Genomic DNA, 16,432 nt, shown 5'->3' with positions numbered 1-16,432 from the left:
AGGGCATGAACCTCAGTATTTGCGTTCTGTCCTCTGTCAGTCCACAGGAGCTTCAGGGACGCACTGGCATTTGCATTTGGGAAGGAGAGGGACTCAGGCTGGCTTGGAAACCCTGGGGAAGCCATTAACTCTGTGTGAAAAAGAAAGTCTCAGTGTTCAGAAATACCCTGGGGTACGAGGGTGATTTGTTGGGGTGTTGGATAAGCGATGAGGACTGGGTTCTGGACCTCTGGTGTTACCTCTTACCTGCTGTCTGACTAGGCAATCCTTCCTGGCCATTTCTCACCTCAAGTCTCAGCTTCCTTGGGTATAAAATGAGAAATTGCGTTTGGAGCCAGGTGGTGGTGGCGCATGCCTTTAATCCCAGCACTTGGGAGGCAGAGGCAGGCGGATTTCTGAGTTCGAGGCCAGCCTGGTCTACAAAGTGAGTTCCAGGACAGCCAGGGCTACACAGAGAAACCCTGTCTCGAAAAAAACCCAAAAAACCAAAGAAAGAAAGAAGAAAGAAAGAGAGAGAGAGAGAGAGAGAGAGAAAGGAAGAAATAAATTGCGTTTGGACAAATGGTGTTCAAATCTCTCTCCCTCCCCACCTCGCCTTTCTGTCTCATGTAACCCAGGCTGACTTCAAATTTGCCACTAGATCAGGATGACCTGAACTTCTGATCCTCCAAATACTGGGGTTTGAGTTGCTCAGCCTAGTTTAAGCAGTGCTGGAGACTGGTGCGAGCCGGGCAGGCACTCTATGAACTGAGCTATACCCCTAGTTCTGAGCCCTGTAGTGGGGAAAAGACACTGGTACACCCAAAGATACAAACAGTGCTAAGCCACACACCCTAAGGACCTTTTCTTTCACTCTCTTGTTTTTTGTTTGTTTGTTTGGTTGGTTGGTTGGTTGGTTTTGTTTTGTGACAGGGTTTCTCTGTGTAGCTCTGGCTGTCCTGAAACTCTCTCTATAGACCAGGCTGGCCTCGAACTCTGATCCACCTGCCTCTGCCTCCCCAGGGCTGGAATTAAAAGTATAAAGCACTGCCGCCCAAATCAAAACAGTTCTTATTGTGAATTTTCTGAGCTCAGCAATACCCTGATATCTGTCATTTGCTGTCCTAGCTACACTGATGTGCAATGTCTGGGATGGAGGATCCAGCTTTTGACTTTGAAGAAGAGGTCCTTCCAGGGCTCCTTTTCTTTCCTGGGATGAGCTAGAGCGATCTGGAACTCCTGAGTCTAATATAGACCTGGCCACCTCTTTGCCAGACCACGAAGGCCTGCTTCCTCTGTTGGATGGGCCACCGTGTTTTGACGTTGCTCTCTTACCCAGAGGGTCTCTGTCTTTGATGACTTGGTGGCAGCAGCTGTGTCCGATCAACCCTGTTTGTTTCTGTCCCATGCTTGTTTGGCCTCTATCCTAGAGGCAAAGTATGCAGCAGTAAGAATGGAAGCTATTTTCTCCTTGCTAGCCTGCTCTCCTGCATTCAAACAGCTGCACTTGATTGAACTTTGGGCCACAGCCCCAGTGTAGAGTTGGGGGTGACTGAGAGTGTGTCACCAGCTTCAAAAGCCCAGAATAGCACATCTCCGCCCCTGCCACTCCGTTGTGTATGTAACAGGGATTATACTTTAGAGCTACTAAATCTGAGTTTTTATTTCCTTCTTAAATCATAAATTCTTGCAGCTTTTCAACAATGTGCTGGAAGGCTTGTAAGCACAGGATAGAAGAGGTGGGGGCCTCCCGGGACAAAGTGTGACCGGTTAGCTGTGCTACTTAGGGGTGGGGCCCTGGAGTCTACAGCTGGACAATGGTCTTTCTTTGTTTTTTCAAGACAGAGTTTCTCTATATATCTCTGGGTGTCCTGGAACTTGCGTTGTAGACCAGGCTGGCCTTAAACTCACAGAGATCCACTTTCCTCTGCCTCCCAAGTGCTGGGATTAAATGTGTGTGCCACCAGCCTGGACAATGGTCTTAAAGGCCAGTTTGCATTAAGAGGGAAGGGAGGTACTTTAAATTACTCATTGTTGTTGCCACATCAGAATGGGAGGATTAGGCCAGGCACAGTGACACAGTGCAGGAAGAGTAGGAGTTAAGGACATCCTTGGCTACACCGCTTATTCAAGGCCAGCATGGACTACATGAGGCCATGTCACAGACAATGGTCTGCGGAAATAGCCTTAAAAGCATGAGGACCTAGAGTTCTCCATGTTAACGAGGTATCTAGACTATTCAGCCAGTGAGCTTCCCTTCCTGGGCATTCCTTCCCGCAAAGATGCTTAATCCCTGGTTCACCCTGAATAAAGTGTATGCATTCACATCCGCCATCAAATAAACCAGTATGAACAAGCAAGGATCGTCCCTTCATTAAGGATGATGGAGGAAGACCTTCATCTGATAGAGCCATGCGTAAATCTCCTGAGGACCTCCATACTATTGTACTCACTAGGAGTCAGACTGGTTCTGCCCTACCTGTCCGGGGCCCTGCCTCCTATCTCTGCCCACAGACTCCAGGAAGGTAGCCCAGGCTGGCCTCAACCCTGACATTCTCCCGCTTCTGCCCCCAGAGCATTGGATTTATAGCTGTGTCCCCCATCAAACCTGGTAGCTCAGTTACCAACAGTGTGCTTCCCCTGGAGACTATGCCGGGTCACACCTTCTGTGGGACATGAGTGCCAGTCACCATGGGCCACCTGGTCACCACAGTGTGGGGTGGAAACAGACCTGGGCTGTACAAAATAGAGACAAGAAGGACAACTTGGGGGCAACATTTGGGATGCAAATAAATAATTAATTATATAATTAGTTAATGTAAATAAATTAGCGTAAATAATTAATGTCAATAAAATAATTAACTCAAAAATAATTTTTAAAAAGGACAACTTGGGGAGCCTTTTTATACTCCACAAACTCGGTCTATAGAATTATGTTTGCCTGCCTGCCTGCTGGTGGCCACATGTGCTTTGGATCACCGTACTTGGAGGTGGAGGCAGGAGGATCAGGACTTCAAGGTTAGCCTGGGCTACATGAGACCCTGCCTCAAGAAGACAAAGATCACCCTGAGACTTGCCCTCAGGAGTTGCTTTTTTTATTTTTCAAAGTCCCTCCTTTCATGAAGGTGACAGCAGGCTGTCTTTGCTAGTTTTCTTTGTAGTGATAAAACACCACGACCAAGGCAACTTAGGGAAGAGAGTATTCAGTCTGGATTACGGTCTCACCATGATGAAGGGAGGAAGGAACAGCTGAGAACTCACATCTTGACCCACACCCACGTCACAGGGAGAGCAAGCACTGAGGAGCACACGTCTTTGAGTCTTCAAAGGAAAGCCCACGCCCAGTGACACACCTCCTCCAATCCGTCCCAAACAGTCCCACCAATGGGAAACAAGTATTCAAGCCTGTGAACCTATGCCGGCCACTCCTCTTCAGTCCACACACAGGCAAGAGCTCGGCTTGGCTTCTTCTCTCAAATTCGCCATTTGGTGGAATAAAAACCTGGCCGTTGTATGGCTTCCTCAATTAGGTTCTAGATGGGTCCATGAGATTCCAAAGCCCAGAGTCCTGGTCCAGTCTTTCACACAGAGAAGAGCAGCAAGCACTGCAGAGGGAAAGGCTAGCTAGGTCCTACTCCCAGGGAGCTACCCTCTATCCTACATGGCCTCCACGGGTCTGAAGTTCAAGGTCACCCTCAGCTACATTATGAGTAAAACACAAAAACACAGCCTTGTCTCTGTAGCAGACTAACAGGGTACCAGAGGCAGGAGTCGGGGTTTACAGAGTTCCTGGGCTATGATCATAGACAGCTCCCCTCTGTCTGCAGATGACAGGACCCCAGGATGGTTCGTGTGGGAGGTGAGCTGTGTACCCCCTGGTAGGGGGAATCAGTGGCCCAGAAACTTAAGCTGAGAGACGGTGAGCCGGCTCGTGCCAAGATCACAGGCTTCTTGTTGACATCTTCTTTAAACACACAGACTGTGCTGGGGCAGTGCCGTGCCCTAAAAGCTTCAAGTTTATCTAGGCAGAGGAGAGAGGCTAGAGTGTTTACATCTTCAGCGCGGCTGGTATACACATAGCACGGAGGCTCTTAACACACACCCAGCCAGCCCCGGGCTCTCACAGAATCTGCCCATCTATGGCAGGCAGAGCAGGAAGTGGTGAACAACCTCACCCCCTCCCTGAGCAGGGAGCAGGGGGTTCATCTCTGAGCCAGCTTGGGTATTTTAGAGGGGACTTGGCATCTACTCAGGATGCCAGCCAATGTGATGAGGTGGCCTAGCTGAGGTGAGGAAAAGGGCTGTCACAGTCTGCCAAGTGGCCCCAACTCCTCTCTATCTCCTCTCCCACCAGGACTCGTGCAGGTAGCTAGCTGATCAGGTGCTTGGACAATCGGCTCGGTGCTATGAGAAAGGGTTATGTCTCTCTCTTCATAAGGTGCTCAGTCAAGATGAGGAGCCAAGTCCCAGGCTGGCAGCAGGAATGTCCCAGAGCATTCTGTTGAGTGTTTGACTCAAGCCTTGAGCTTCAGAGGCAGGAGGGATCCCCTAGTGGCTTTGGGCAGTGAAGAGGGACCAGAGGAGGGGACCTGAGACAGGTTGGGGGATCCTAGGTGGATCCCTAATTGGAAAGGAGCATACACTCCAGTTCACAACTCCTGGATGCAGAGAACGGCTTCTGTTTGTTTATTCTCTGACACTCAGCTTCATCCTAGCTGTGGGCTCCATCCCATTGGGTTGGCATGGGTTCCAACTTCATTAACCCCAGGGTCAGGGTCACTCTCCCTAGCTCATGAAGCTATGCACAGTGCCAAGGCTTGTGGGGTGGTGCCTGGATGGCCACTGATATTTCTCAGGCCCCTGTTCTGCTGGGTTCCAGAAAATGGCGGTGGGGGAGGGGGAGCGTTGTCTCTGAGAGACGCCTGGGGCCCAGGAATTTGGGGGTTCATCTGGGGGAGTGAGAACTGAAGGCAGAGACCTGCCTTGTGGTCATTCCTTCCAGCTCCCCTCAGGGAGGGGAGGACACCAGCTTTCCTGGTCTCATGGCAAAGCCTCCCTTTGGTGAAACTCATTTTCCTTCCTCCAAACCCACCGTCCTTTATTCTCTTGCGGGAGGAGGGAGATTATCTGATTTCTTCAGGGCACACAGACTTCATCTTCAGAGAGTCTCAGGAAGGGAAAAATTTTTGCATTTTGTCTCTCACATGTAGGGGATAAGGGCTGGGAGAAACAAAGGCTAATTTTCCATGTTAAAGCAATCAGGAGACCATGGGCAACAAAGGCCTGTGATCTAACACTTGGGAAGTGGAAGCAGAAGTTCAAGGTCAGGCTGCCTAGCAAGTTTAAGGCAGGCTGTGATGCACAGAGACTGCCACCTAAATCTAAAATAAAATAAAGTAAAAGAAAATAAAAACCAGAACATCCACCTCCTGCCTCAGAGAGGAGGTTGGCTGGGGACCGGGGCAATGGGGAGAAGTTTGGATGCTTTTTTTTTTTTTTTCTTCTTTTTCAGAACACTTAGTCTGAAGTCAGCCTGAGGTCCTTCAAAGACTCCTTTAAAACCACCACCTCCTCCTCCTCCTCCTTCTCCTCCTCTTTTTCCCCCTCCTCCTCCTCCCTCTCCTCCTCTCCCTCCTCCTCCAGATTGTACCAACTCGAACCATTTTGCCCAATGGCCTTCTTGCCATTGCTGTTTTGGCTTTGGTGGTGCAGGGGAGAAAGGAGGCCCTCATGGGCGCTGTGTAAGCCCCACCCCCTGGGCTGTGTTCCAGTCCTTTTAATTTTTGCATTATTTTTTTTTATTGCATTTGTTTGTTTTGTGTTTGGGGGCTGTGCCATGTGTGTAGAGGTCAAAGGCTAACTTTTGGGACTCTAGTTCTCTCTTTCTACTAGTTTGACCTGGAAATCAAACTCAGGTCATCGGGCTTAACAGCAAATACCCCAGAGCCATTTTGACTGCCCCATCTATTTTTATGTTCTTTGTATGTTCATGTGTGTGCACCTTGTGTGGAGGAGGCACCCAGTGCCTTTCCTAAGGAACTGTCCACTAGGTTTTGGTAAGAAACCAGGATTCTCACTGGGACCTGTTTGGTCTTGCAAACTGGGCCATGCTAGCTGGCCTGCAAGCCTTAGGGACCCCATAGCCTTTGCCGTCTAAGCACTGGGGTTACAAGCATGCCCCCTCCCAAACCTAGCTTTTTACCTCCATCCGGTGGAATTAACTCCTTGTGCTTGGGCAGTGAACTTCGATTCTTACACTTGAGCAGCGAGTGTTCTACAGTCTAAGGTACCTTCCTAGCTCCTCATCAAAAACAAATCGATTTGAGACAGGGTCTCACTAAATTGCCCAGGGCTGCCTTTGAACTTGTGATCCTCCTGCCTCAGCCCCTGAAGTAACTGGAATTACAGCTAGGCATCACCAGGTCCAGTTCAAATGGCGTTCTTGACCACTGACATTGACCTAAAAGTGGCCTACACAAGATCTTGTAAATCAGTGGTCCTCGGCCTTCCTAATGCTGCGACCCTTTAATGAAGTTTCTCCTGTTGTGGTGACCCCTCACCCATGAAATTCTTTTTGTTGTAATATAAATATCTGTGTTTTCTAATGGTCTTAGGTGACCCCCATGAAAGGACCATTCAACCACACCAAAGGAGTTGAGACCTACAGATTGAGAACCGCTGACTTAAATTTTTACTGACCTTATAGAAGAGGAGCACAGGCTAGCCCCATCTTGGCTGGACTATATTGGAAATTATACCAGAGTGGCCCTCACAGCAACATTTGGGTTCCTCAGGTGGGTCTATTGAAATGACCTCTTGGAGCTGGGAGTCTAGAAGTGCCTCCTGACACCTAAGAGACAGTGAGGAATGAAAATGTTGTGTGTCTTTAGCTCATATCGAATCCCATCTAATCCTTGCCATACTTGTTATAAATAACTATAACTATATATATGCATACATACATGTACATATATATATATACACACATATACATTATATATATGTGTGTGTGCATCTATCTATCTATATCTATCTATCTATATATTTTAAAACCCATGTCCATTCCTTCTCCACCCAGGCCAGCCTTGGCAACTGTGAGACCTGGTCTCAAACACACAGTTGCTTTCTGAGCCTTGAAATCCTCTCCCTGGACTATACCCAGGAGCTGTGACTGTCACCTCTATGACACGCTAGCCTAAGGTCTATGGTCAAAGATGGGTCTGTGTCTTTTTATTTTGTGTGTCTGTGGCAGGTTGGGGGATACATATGCATTGTGGGTGCTTCTTGAAACCAGAACAAGGCATTAGATCCCTTGGAACTGGAGTTACAGACAGTTGTAAGCCACCACGTGGTGCTGGGAATAGAACCTAGGTCCTCTGAAAGAGCAGCCTATGATCTTAAGCACAGAGCCATCTCTCCAGTCTGTATACTTTAATTTTTGACGCTGTGTCTCTTATGGAGCCTGGAGCTCATCAATTTGGTTGGTGGGCCAATGGATCACTTTGTCTCTGCCCTCCCATCCTCCGCCCAGGAGTTAGAGGTGTGCATAGCCACCATCTGCCTTGTATGTGGTTTCTGGGAGTCCTCGTGATTGCACCACAGCCCCTCTACTATTGACTGAGCCCCTCTACTGACTTAGATTGCTTAAAACCTACTTTAATAAGGGTTCTTAAATGCTTCAACCTCCCTTCTAGCCAACACCCTCCAGAAGTAGTGGAAAAGAAAGGTTAATAGGGCAAAGGGGGATGTGAACCTGTTTAGAAATAGTTCTTTGGGAGCTATTCCAATCTTCGTTGTCAGCAGTCCAACATGACTCAGCAAAACACCAACATGACTCAGCAGCTGCAGAGTCCAGCCCGCTCGGCCATCACCACTCACAAATCAGCAACAGCGGTTCGATCCAGAAGAAACTGAGGGGCTCCGGTAATCGGCCCATGTCTAAGGAAGCTCAAGAAGCCACCAGTATATCATGAGAAGTTCTTTGGCAAGTTACTCTGTAAGAAGTCACGACAAGTGACGATCAGCGATGCTATGCAAGGAGAACCAACACGTGCGGGTTACCAGCTAGTAAGGTGGAGCAAGGCGAACCAATGCCAGAGACTCCTCCCACTGTCTGTAGGGTCATATTCATATTCTTTGCAAACATCATGCATCCTCTCAGATGTCTGCTTCACCAAGACATTCTCTCACCTGTGTCTGCTTCAGCAAAGCATCCTTTCACCTGTCTGCCCGGGCTAAACATCATATGAAGTAACCGAGTTTCCAAAGAAACAGGAAATTTCCACTTCACTCCCCAGCCCAACCATGTTGAGGAAAATTAGATGAGCTGTTCAAGGTGGGATAGTCAAAGCCTCACACAGCCTTTCTCTCTTCCCACTGGCTTCTCTGAGACTGGGAGTTCCTCCTGAATGTCCCAAGAGAAGGAAGTCTGCCCACAGACACTACCTACTCGTGCACCACTTAGTCCTTAGATACTAACGGATGCCACAACTCCAGAAAGCCTTCAGGGACTTCCTGTTGGCCACTCAGTAGCCCTTGCATATGCTCCCCCACCCCAAGCTGTCCTTTATCTGCTGTGTGAGGGACACAGACGTTCAGTCTTCTAACTCTACTGTGGCCACTGATAAAGACACAAAGTTATTCAGAGTTCCCCAGCTGGGCCAGGAGGCTGAGGTTCAGGCAAGGCATGCACTGGCAGAGCCTGGTCTGGAACTCAGGCCTCTGCTCTCTGTCTTTCAGGGCTTCCGGCTTGACACAGAGAGTGCTGCGGAGACCCTTAATCACTGTTGCAGCTGAGAACCAAGGGGAAGCCCCCTCTTTCCTATCCCTGATTCTCCCTTTCACCCTCTTCCCCACCGGTGCCTCCGTGCCTCCCTCCCCCGACCCCTCTTCCTGGGCTCAGCCTCTTCTGTAAAGATTTGGAACTGTACCTTCAATCTCTGTAATACACAGATCGTGCCACTAGAGGGCAGACACAGAACATGAATCGGGATAAAAGGTGTGCGCTACCACATCTGGACCTGTGACTACAGGGCTTTGAGAAACCTCTCCGTTAGCAGATTGTGGCAGGAGAGGTGGTGGTGGTTGTGGCTGTGGCTGTGGCCGTGGCTGTGGCCGTGGCTGCGGCTGCGGCAGTCAAGGCTGTTCACCCAGCCAAATCTCCTTGTACTGCTAATAAGCACCAGGCATCTCTACAGTGGGGCTATCTCAAGCATGCCATGCTCCCCCGTGTTTGAAATCATCAGCATCTCCACCCAGCTGCCTAAGCTTAAAGTCAGGGTACCCTCAGCTTCAGCTCCCCCTCTCTCGGTCTCTCCACTCTGCGTGGCTCCTATCCGTGCAACAGTTTATATTTTAGCCCTCCAACCTCTCTCCGCGGCCACTCTCGTGCCCTAACGAGGCCAAGTGGCTCTTGAACTCTGCAGCTGGAATGAGGTGGGGCGCTTCAAAAACTTCAGATGCCCATCGACACATACCTGAAACCAACAGAGTGGGGGTGCCTGGGGCAGGCGCCAGGTGCAGGGTGTTTGAAAGAGCCCCACCCAGATGGCTGCAGCGGGAGGCCAAATTTAGACACAACCCTGAGACCAGACTCTCTCAATGTGTTTACACCTGGGATGCTCCAGCCCATCTGTCAGACCCTTGTGTAACCTGACTGCTTTTCCTAGAATTCAAAAGAATTACCTGAAGGCTCGCACTGCCTACCCACTCACTCTCTGGTCCTGCTTTCCTCAACAGATGCCCTGCAGTTTCTGTCCGCGACAGCTTCTGTCCGCGACAGCTTGAACACAGCAGCTTTTCACTGGTAGAGGTTTCTTTCAAAACAAAGATTTAATATCGGGCATGGTAGCGCACACCTTTCAGCCCAGCACTCCGAAGGCAGAGAGAGGCAGGCAGCTCTCTATGAATCCGAGGCCAGTCTGGTCTATAGAGTGAGTTCCAGGATAACCAGGGCTACATAGTGAGACAGACTGTGGGTAAGGGGGTGGGGAGACCCTTCCTTCTGGTGCACACCTTTGCCCCCAGCACTCAGGAGGCGGAAGCAGGCGGATCTCGGTGAGCGTCAGGCCAGACGAGGGTACACAATGAGGTCCCGCTGTGTATGGTTATGTGCGCGTGTGTGCAGGTGCCCTCAGAAGCCAGAGGCCTTGGATGGCTCTGCAGCTGGAGTTGCACGAGTGTTGGGAACTGAGCTCAGGACCTCAGCAAGAGCAGGGAGTGTCCTTAACTGCTGAGCTGTCTCTGCAGCCGCAGAGGTAGGTTGTAATCCTTGAACTTTGTTCAAAGTTGTGACTGTTTTGTAGGTCATCGGTTTAGAGCAGCGGTTCTCAACCTGTGGGTCTCAGCCCCTTTGAGGGGTCACCTAATACTGTCTGCATACCAGATATCTATATTTCAATTCATACCCAGCAAAATTACAGTTATGAGGTAGCAACAAAAATAATTTTACGGATGGGGTCACCACAACATGAGGAGCTGCATTAAGAAAGTTGAGAATCGGGCTGGTGAGATGGCTCAGTGGGTAAGAGCACCCGACTGCTCTTCCGAAGGTCCAGAGTTCAAATCCCAGCAACCACATGGTGGCTCACAACCATCNGTAACNAGATCTGGCGCCCTCTTCTGGAGTGTCTGAAGACAGCTACAGTGTACTTACATATAATAAATTAAAAAAAAAAAAAAGAAAGAAAGTTGAGAATCACTGGTTTAGGGGGGTTCCCATAGCAACACATTTTTTTCTTTTCGTGTGGATTTACCTGTCAACACCTCTGTTGTGAGAAGCCATTTTGTACTGTTTTCTACTTGGAATTTCCAAACTGGCTCATAACAACCCCGAACACTCCAGCTACAGAGAGCACGGCAATGGTTAGGGGTTTTGTTTGGTTTGTTTGTTTGTTTGTCTTTTTGTTTTTTGGTTTTTGGTTTTTTGAGTCAGAGTCTCATTGTATAGCCCAGGCTACCCTCACAAACTTTTTTTTCCTGAGTCAGGATCTCAAGTGGCTTAAACATGCTAGGTAGCTAAGGATGACCTTAAATTCTTGATCCTCCTGCCTCAGCCTTGGCTAGGATTGCAAACATGCCATACCATACTTGGTCTCTGCCCTGATTTTTGTTTGGTCCAGGACCTTTCTGGAGAGTTCTTCTTGGGTTACAGGGTTCTGTCTGAGGTGTCGAATTTCGGTGAACCAGATTGTGGTAATACACAGACTCTTACATGCAAATCAGTTCCTCTCCATTCCTGGCGCTTCTCTGATGTCCACATTTGAATTAAAAATGAAATACTTATGTTTGGCCGGCACTCATTTCTCCAGGGACCTGGTTCTTCCCACTAGAAGAGAGTAGAGTTTTAAAAATAGTTATAATAAAGAACTTACAAAAAAAAAATCACACACCAAATTCAACCAACCCAAAGTTCGTCAGTGAACTTCTAACTAGTGTGAAGCTATGAAGCTTCACACTGGATTCACACTGTCACTATGGGGTATATTTTAGGCACTTATCCACTACAATATGAAAAATCCACAACAGAATTGAAACTAAAGAACAGAAACAACAACAGAAACCCAATGAGCTTTTATTAATTTTTTTTGTCTTTTTAAAAGATTTATTTATTTTCTTTAGGTATGTGAGTACACTGTCGCTCTCCTCAGACACACCAGAAGAGGGCATCTGACTCCATTTCAGAATGTTGTTAGACCTGCAGCAAGCATCCTAACCACTTGAGCAGTCATGTTAACCCCAGACCAAGACAAACTTCTCAGTACTGACTGCCCGCCCCCATTGGACTCCAGGCCACCACCGAGAAACAGGAATCCCTTCTGCCCTGAAGACCTCACACCTTCCCTCCTGGTTCTTACCCTTGGAGTACAGGCGGGGAACAGATGTTCTTAGACTCAGTTGTCCCTCTGATCCAGGTTTGATCCTCCTGGCAGGGGACAAAGGATAAGAGGCAGACGCAATCCTGGAAACGGGCAGGATCCATTTGAGACAAATTTGTAAGAGTTACACTTCTGTTCAGAGTTGGACATTTCTGTGTCAGTGGGCATTGTGTGTCCAGATGTGACCTCCATGCAGGCAGGCTGCCCCTGGCCTGGACTTCTCCAGAGGCTGTCAGTGTTGCTTATACTGAATTATGTTGATGGCCCAGTCATGATACTTTGTATCCCCATACTTGGGAGGCTAAGCCAAGAGGGTTATTAGGGGCAGCCTGGGCTATAGAATATATATATATATATATACATATGTATATATACACATATATGTATACACACATATACATACATATATATATACATACACATATGGTTATACATATATACATAATGAAATATATACATACACCTACATATATGAATATACACATAATGAATATATACATATATACATAATGAAATATATGTTTATTTTTGTACACATACATATGAGTATAATATAAATAATGAATATATAATGAAATACATATATGTATATATACACATACACATATGAATATACACATATAATGCATATATACATGTATATATAATGAAATACATGTGTGTGTATGTGCGTATATAGGTACTTATCTGTCATCTCATCTCAGCACTTGGGAGGCAAAAGCAGCCAGCTCAGTCACATGATGAATTTGATGCTAGCCTGGTTTATCCAGCTGTGTCTGAAAAAAGAAACACAGGGCACTGCCAAGACGGCTCAGTGGCTAATGGTGCATGTCGCCAGCCAAGCATAACCACCTGAATGGTGAGAGAGCCTCTTCCTGCAAGGTGCCCTCTGACCTCCACACTTGGGCTACGGCAGCCTGTGCACACATACATAATAAGTCAATGCAATTTAAAAAATAGTTTGCATCTCAGCTGGGTGGTGGTGGCACGCACCTTTAACCCCAGCACTTGGGAGGCAGTGGATCTCCAAGTTCAAGGCCAACCTGGTCTACAGGGCAGGTTCCAGGCCAGTCAGGACTCAGAGGGAAAACCTGTCTTGAAAAACAAAACAAACAAGAAATTGTGTCTCATGGAAAGGGTGCATTTGTTTCCTGCAACTTTTTAACCTAGTAACATTGTTACCATTTGATGTTTGTACAATGGCAAAACTGCCCAGTGAGTTCATTTCTCTGAGCCCTATCCCTAAGGCTTGGGTGAGGACACCCTGAGCCTTATTTACTATAGAAGACCTACCTGTCTGGTATTTAATGTGAGCCAGTTCAGTGCTTAAGAAAGCATACACTCTTATTGCCTAGGGCCAGCCACAGCTCTAGAGGAGACACACCACTCTCTTCTGGTTTCCATGGACACTGAATTCACACGCAGAAGCCACACACAGACATCCACATATGCACATCATTTTAAAAAAGAAAAATAAAATCCTCTTCTTTAATATGAGTCACATTGGTGTGACAGTGCGCATCTACTGCCTTATCTACGCTGACAGCCAGGGTAGGAGGATTGCAGGAGCTTGAAGCCTGGATAGCAACACAAGTGTTTGCTTGGTTTGGTTTGGTTCTGTGAAAGTGTAAAATTGGAGGGAGACTTGCTCTTTTACCAGAGGAAATCAACAATGCTCTCCAAGTCTGCTGCCTTTACTTACCACGTAGCTCATGGCACTCTGAAACACTAAATAGCAAGGTCACTGAGTGTCACGGTTTGAATATGCTTGGCCCAGGGAGTGGCACGATTTGGAGGTGTAGCCTTGTTGGAGTAGGTGTGTCATTGTGAGTGTGGATTTAAGACCCTTGTCCTAGCTGCCTGGAAGTCAGTATTTTGCTAGAAGCCTTCAGATGAAGATGTAGAACTCTCAGCTCCTCCTGCACCATGCCTGCCTGGATGCTGCCGTGTTCCCACCTTGATGATAATGGACTGAACCTCTGAACCTGTGAGCCAGCTCCAATTAAATGTTGTCCTTATAAGACTTGCCTTGGTCATGGTGTCTGTTCACAGCAGTAAGACCCTAACTAAGACACTGAGCCTCCTTCCCTAACACTTCTTCAGCCACTCCCCGGGACATTCCTATGAGGCGAGGTTCTCTGCAGTCATGAGGAAATAGGTAGAGTCATTTGCTCAGAAAGGGAGAAAAAAAAATGTTGCTTTCTGTGGGACGCTTGGCCCAGTCATGGGGTGAGTATCAGGGTAGTGGAGACTAACCCAGGTTCCAGGCCCAGGAGATTTCTGAAGGTCTGTGTGATTGTATGGGAGGCTCCAGACCTGAGCCTTCTCTTCAGTCAGAGTCTGACTTGTTTACCTCACAAAGGTTTGGTGCTGTCTCATAACAAAATAAATAAATAAGTAAATAATAATAAAACAATGTAGTCTCCCCTGTTAATAACAGAAAATTGAATTTTGTTAAAGGAAGGGCCTTCTTTTTTCCAAGCAGGGCCCCAAGGGATTAGTTCATGAGACAGAAAGTAGAAGCTGGGATGCAGAGAAGAGGAAGTCAAAATGCCCTGAGAGGAAAGACAGGAAGTAAAGGAGACAGGGAGGCTTCCTGCACAGGGTTGAGCCCTCCAGGACCCAGTGAGGTTTCCATCCAATGTCTCAGTGGCCAGCTCTCTGGTGGAAGCTTCGGGAAGGACCCAGCTCTGCGGCTTGCTGTGGGGTGGGGCTGCCAGCAGTCAGTGTGCATGGCCCTGGGGACAGCTCACAGGTGGCTCACGTTTAATAAGCATTTCCATGGGCTCACCTCTACATGGCACCAGGCACTGAGCAGGTGTGGTGGTAATGTAGCCAGGGAACAGTCTTTCTTTTATCAACCATCCAGTAGGCCCAAGGCCCCGGGTACACTTAATCTAGAGGTGGGCAGGCTGCTACTTTATCCTTGGTGAAAGCCTACCACCAAGGCCTGCTGGGGCCTTAGAACCCAGCACAGAAAGTGGCTGAACCTGGGGCTTGCCACTTTCCGTGGCCCAGGCTGACACATCTGTGTATGTTTTCTTGGTGCAGAATGTTCTGCCCTTCCATTCAGGTTCTTCAGGAGCAGATTTAGCCCCAGATGTGAACTGGAAGCAGCTATCATTTGGTTCTATTTTAAAATTTCAAATTATATTTGTGTGTGCACGCACACACTTGTGAATGTGTGTGCGTGCACACTCGTGAGTGTGTGTGCGAGTGTGCATAGGCCGGAAGACAACTTTTGGAAGTCAGTGCTCTCTTCTTTCTGTGTAGGTCCCAGGGATGTCCCTCAGGCCATCCCAGGCTTGGTGGCAAGAGTCTTTACCCACCAAACCATGCTGCCAGGCCTACTGTTTGAGGATTTGTCCTCCAGCATTCACATGCGGGAAACTTCATCCCCAAACTCCCCATGTTAATGGTAATTGGGAAGTGAATCCCTCGGGAGGCCATCAGGACCAGATGAGGTCACGAGAGGGAGGATTAGTGGCTGTGTTCATTTGTATTTTGGGGACATGATCTTTTTTTTTTTTTTTAAGATTTATTTATTGTGTATGAGTACACTGTAGCTGTCTTCAGACACATCAGAGAGGGCAGCGGATTCCATTATAGATGGTTGTGAACTACTATGTGGCTGCTGGGATTCAAACTCAGGACCTCTGGAAGAGCAGCTGGTGGTCTTAACCACTGAGCCATCTCTCCAGCTCCCACCACCACCACCACCACCACCACAGGAACTTAATGTAGCTAGCCTGGAATTCACTTCACAGCCAAGCATGACCGAGTTAGTCTGATGCTCCGGCTTCCACCTCCTCAGAGCTGGAATTACCCCTTTTGTCACCAAGCACGTGGTGTAGTGCTGGGGATAGACCCAGGCTTTGCATGCATGCAAGGCAAGCTCCCTGCTAACTGAGCTACTTCCCAGCCCACGTCAGAGGCTTGATAATGCTGGAGCAGATGCGGGGTGGGAGGAAAGAGAGTTTGGACATGTGGTACCCTACTGGGTTATGATGCAAGAGTGCCCAGTGGATGCCAAGCAGAGGTGGCACGTGTTCTTAGACTTCCCAGTTCTTGGAGCTATGTATTTAATAAATGCCAGTGCTTTATGAATTAGTGTCTTTATGAATTAGTTAGGGTTTCACTGCTGTGAACAGACACCATGAACAAGGCAAGTCTTGTAAAGGACAACATTTAATTGGGGCTGGCTTACAGGCTCAGAGGTTCAGTCCATTATCATCAAGGTGGGAGCATGGCAGCATCCAGGCAGGTATGGTGCAGCTGGAGCTGGAGCTGGAACCTTCAACCTGAAGGCTGCTAGCAAAAGACTGGCTTCCAGGTAGTTAGGAGGAGGGCCTTAAAGCCCACACCCAAAGTGACACACCCACTCCAACAAGTCCACACCTCCTAATAGTGCCACTCTCTTTGCATAGAGCATATGCAAACCATCACAATTAGCTTGCCTCCATTTTTTTTTTCTTACCATAACAGAGGACAAACTGAAACTAGACCTTCAGACTGCCAGGGGAGCCTAGTCAGATTCCCTGAGCTTCCCCTTTCCAGCAGGACCCAGCTTTTCCTGG

The sequence above is a fragment of the Mus caroli genome, chromosome 10 (assembly GCF_900094665.2).
Source record: "Mus caroli chromosome 10, CAROLI_EIJ_v1.1, whole genome shotgun sequence".
NCBI lineage: Eukaryota > Metazoa > Chordata > Mammalia > Rodentia > Muridae > Mus > Mus caroli.
The sequence above is the reverse complement of the archived record's forward strand: the minus strand, read 5'-3'. Positions refer to the sequence as shown.